Raw genomic sequence first — 4,632 nt, 5'->3', positions numbered from 1 at the left:
GCTTGGCTGTGGGAGTGGGCCTGGCCCACCAGTGGGCAGCTCCCATGCTGGGCTCTGATGTCCCAGGAGCATCCTTCTCTCAGTGAGGGGCAGGGGTGGGAAGGTGAGAGCTCGGCTTCTTCACCCTTCAATGTGACGGTTTAGGGGTGTTCCGTGGTCTCTCCAGGGTCCCCTTGCGACTGAGTCCCCACTGCCCTTGGTGGAAGCTGATTGTGAAGGTATGCTTCATGAGTGTTCTCGCTCCCCTGCCCACCCCTCTCTGCACGCTCTGAGCTCCCCTTCCACACAACCTGCTCACATCCAGACCCTTGCCTCAGCGTCTGCTTTTGGGGCAACAGAAACCATAACTTAGGGTACAGGGCGAAAAGAAGGGAACACAGCTCCCGACCTAAAGGAGGTGAGCTGCTGCACTTGGGGGTCCTGCCAGAGTGTGATGGCACCAGCGGAGGCCAGGAGAGGAGGCTGCTCGCCCTGTGCTCGCATTTCCTGTGGCCACTGTAACTAATGACCAAAAACTCTGCAGCTTAAAACTACATGATTGTTTTATCTGAAGGCTCTGGAGGTCAGAAGCTCTAAAATCACGGTGTCTTTAGGGCTGGATTCTTCTGGGGGCTCTGGGGGGAATCTGTTTCCACCTTTTCCAGCTTCCAGAGGCCTTCACGTCCCTTGGCTCACGGTCCCTGCTCCGTCTTGGAAGCAGCCTCCTCTCCTCGGACCACACCCTTGCATCTCCTTCTCCCTTTCATATGTAGGACCTTTGTGATGACATGGGGCCCACCTGGTCCATCCAGGCCCACCTCCCACCTCCCACCTCCCACCTCCCGCCTCCCACCTCCCGCCTCCCGCCTCCCACCTCCCACCTCCAGGTCTTAACCTAATGACACCGAAAGTCCCTTCCCCAGGCAGCCTACCCGACTCACAGGGATTTGGACGTGGCCACTGGGAGGCATCCCTCTATTGCACCATGTGCCAGAGGCTTGGCGAGATTCCGGGGAGGAAGGTGGATTCTCACACTCTCCCAGAGCCCCGCGGGCCAGAGCCCTGCCTGTCAGACCCTGTGATGTCGGTGGGTGCAGCAGCCCCCGAGATGGATGCGGGTGAGGGCAAGCAGGGCTGTCTCTCAATCCCTTACTGCGTCGGTCCATTCTGGGTCAACAGTAGGTCAACCTGTGGATCTCCGAGGTGACTGGGCTCACCAACAGACGAGCTGCAGCCTCAGGAAGAGGAGGCCTGGCCGGTGGGAGCTGGGGGGGGGCAAGACCAGCAGCTCCAAGTGCTGGTGCCGGCCGCGCAGGGCCCAGCCTCTGCAGCCAGAGGTCGGTGCCAGGGCTGGTCCCGGGCAAGATGGCCATCAACATGAGGAAAGCTGGCTTGGGGCTGTGGGGACTGCCCTGGTGTCATAGGGCCGGCAGGTTTCAGGGCCTCTCTGTCCATCTGGTGCCCACAGCTACCCTGTGGCTTGGGAGTACTCTGGAGCTACTGACCCACGACCGTCCTGGCAGTGTGTTGCCTTCAGAAAAGCTACAAATTCGAAAATCAGGCACATGCACCTCCCACTGAGCTGCTCAGAGAGAGGAGCAGTCACGCATCCTCAGAGAAAAGAAGCAGGACTCAGAAGTGGCTTCCCTGCAAGATGCCTCAGGGCCCTGCACGCCTCAGCCCCAAGATTGAGACCAACTTACTGGAAGGGTGTGTGTGTGTGTGTGTGTGTGCGTGCACGTGCATATGTGTGTAAAACTGTGAGTGTGTGAGCATGAGCTCAGAGCTGGGGGTGCAGGCCATGCTGGTGTGAGGATCCGCGTCTCCGTCATCCCTCTTGCTGACCCCTGTGTACAGAGGAGAGATGGAGGCCAGGGAGGCTGTGCCTTGCCCATGCCAGCCGCCCGCCAGTGACAGAGTGGAGGCCTTGCTCCCAGTAGGGCTGCTCTGGGCACACAGGGGTGGCCTGGCAGGCCTGGAAGCCCCGGCCCAGGAGCCAGCCAGGGACTCCCGGGTTCTGCTTCCCTGGGGGCTTCTATGGGCACATCACTGGGGCCCACAATACGGTCCCTTCTGGGATCAGTGACCCCTTGGTTTCGGCACAGAGCTTCAGAGCCAGTGGGTGCCACTGGTCCAGTAGCCAGGAAGGCTTTCCGTGGTGCTCTGGGCACCTCTGTGACCTGCCCCGAGCCCAGCCCTCATGCTGATCCCACTGCAGCCACCCTGCTGGGTGCCCCCAGCCCTGGGCATCTTGAGCCGTGGGATGCCCCATGACTCACACTCTCAAGCCCCCCACACTTCTGAGCAGACGAGGGGTGTGGTGCCACCTCGACCTCCTCAGGCAGGATATGCTTTTTGTTTGTTTGTTGAGAGACAGGCTCATGCTCTGTCATTCAGGCTGAAGTGCAGTGGTGCAGTCATGGCTCACTGCAGCCTCGAACTCCCGGGCTCAAGCGATCCTCCTGCCTCAGCCTCCTGAGTAGCTGGGACTATAGCCTTGTGCCACCGAGCCTAACTAATTTGTTTTTATTTTTATTTTGGTAGACACTGGTTCATGCTATGTTGCCAAGGTTGGTCTCGAATTCCTGGGTTCAAGCCATCCTCCCCTCTCTGCCTCCCAAAGTCCTGGGATTATAAAAATGAGCCACCAGGCCCAGCCCAGAATGTGCTTCTTAGCCTTCATACCACAGCTCCTATACTCAGGACGAGGAGGGACATAAGAGGACGTTCCCCAAGGGGACAGTGTCACCCTAGAGTGGCCTCCGTGGTGGATACAGTCACCATCTCCCCACAGCTCCCAATCCATCCCATCACATGCCAGGTCTAGGCACCGCCATCAGCTTGATAGTTTAATTCTTCCTGCCAACAGGAGGTCCCTAAGAGCCTGAGCCACAGGTGAAGGATAGTGCTGTCCCATGGCCAGGCCCCGTTGTCGCTGGGGAGTGGCCCGGCCTGTTCGCCCACCCAGCTCTGGTCTGCGCTCCAGTCACTCCACTCAGGGCTCTCACTGCCCCGGGTTAGGACATCAGTGGGAGCCAGCCTCATGTGGCAGGGGCGATGGGGAATTATAGCCTGCAAAGCCAATGGCATCAGAGAGATGCGGGAAAGCAAAGGGCTTATTCAAACGCTGAAATTGGTTCTAAATGAGGTCAGCCGTCGATGAGCCTTGGAGGGAAGCCAGGCGCTGAGTAGCAGGAATGTGGCTTATTTCCTGACACAGTGGCCATGACACCCTAGGCTACCCCAGCCTCCCCCACCCCCACCCACGCCTCTGGAGGGCAAGGTGCACCCAGACACCAGAGCAGGGCCAGCCGGGGTGGGAACAGGGAGGAAGGCCCCCTTAGGACACCACAGGGAGGCCTGTGCCCACCCGAGAGAGCACCTGGCAGGCAGGTGTCACCTCTGAGGAGGGTGAGGGCAGGAGGAGAGCTGACCGCTGCTTCCTTACCCTGGGGTCGGATTGCTCCCTTTTTAAAATCCATTAATTCAAGGAAGGGCATAGCCACCGGCCATCCGATTGGATCCGCTCCCTCCCGCCCGGCCCCAGCCTCTGCAGATTTTCTCTGTGGCTGCATTTCTCATTAGAGTGTCCCTTCCTCCTGACTCCAGTGGAATTTTTCTGACCTTGGCTGCCAAGGTGTACAGCCCCCTCCAGCTCAGGGCATCCTCTTTGGGGTCCCTGACCCGGGCACTGGCCTGCCCTGTGCCGCTGGGGGCTGTGTGAGCTCAGGCACATCTGTTGTCTGGCCTCTCTGAGGCTGCCTCTCCTGTGTCTGAGACTGGGATGATCGCACACCCAGGCGCCCAAGGCCGGCCAGGATGGAGGGGGCAAAGCAGGGCAAGCCCTGGTGCAGCCTGACTTGTGTCTCCTGCTCCTCCCTCAGGCTTGGTCATTATTTCAGAATCAGCTGAATCATTTCTGTCAAATGCAAGAGGAAACCTGGTTTTGAGTTGGATAAAGAAAATATCTTTTGATTCCTGTTAAAAATAAACATGTGTGCCTAACACTGCTGTGGACGAGACTGCACCTGCTGTCCCTCCCTGGAGCTCCCAGTGGCTGTGGGTCTCTCGCGTGTCCAGGAGAGGAGCGAGGCTGGGAGGTGCGGTGAGCCGCTTGAGGGCTGGCAGCTTCAGGGGCTCTGCCTCCCAGGCCTCGCTGCCTCTCACTCCCCAGAACCGCTGGGTTGACAGAAGCTGGAGGGATCAATTGTCCTTGTCATCCAACTTCCTCCGTCTGCAGATGGGGAGGAGGCGCTGGGCTGGAAAGTGCTTCTCTGAGGATGCCAGCTGCGCATTCAGGAGGGCGGAGCAGGATGTGACCCCAGAGCCCTGGAGGAGCAGGGGGAACGCCTGGGGTCTCGCTGCTCCCGAGGGGAAGAGAGGCATCCCCTCCCCACAACTCAGGCCCCAGCTGGTGCTCACTTAGCCTGTTGCCTAGCTGGAGCCACCTGGGTGGCCAGCAGGCCACTGGGAGGACTCACCCCTGAGCTGGGTGTGCTGTGGAGCCCCCGGCCCCTACCTCTGCCTCTGCTGGCTTTAGTCATCCCATGCTGGAAACACAGAGCCAGCCCACCCTCAAGGCTCTTCATGTCAATGGCTGGCTGTGGCCGCTCCCCGATCCCAGGAGTGAATGTCCAGGATGTGCTGTTATCT

The sequence above is a fragment of the Sapajus apella genome, unplaced genomic scaffold (assembly GCF_009761245.1).
Source record: "Sapajus apella isolate SASKATOON/1434 unplaced genomic scaffold, GSC_monkey_1.0 scaffold126, whole genome shotgun sequence".
In the NCBI taxonomy this organism is placed as follows: domain Eukaryota; kingdom Metazoa; phylum Chordata; class Mammalia; order Primates; family Cebidae; genus Sapajus; species Sapajus apella.
The sequence above is the reverse complement of the archived record's forward strand: the minus strand, read 5'-3'. Positions refer to the sequence as shown.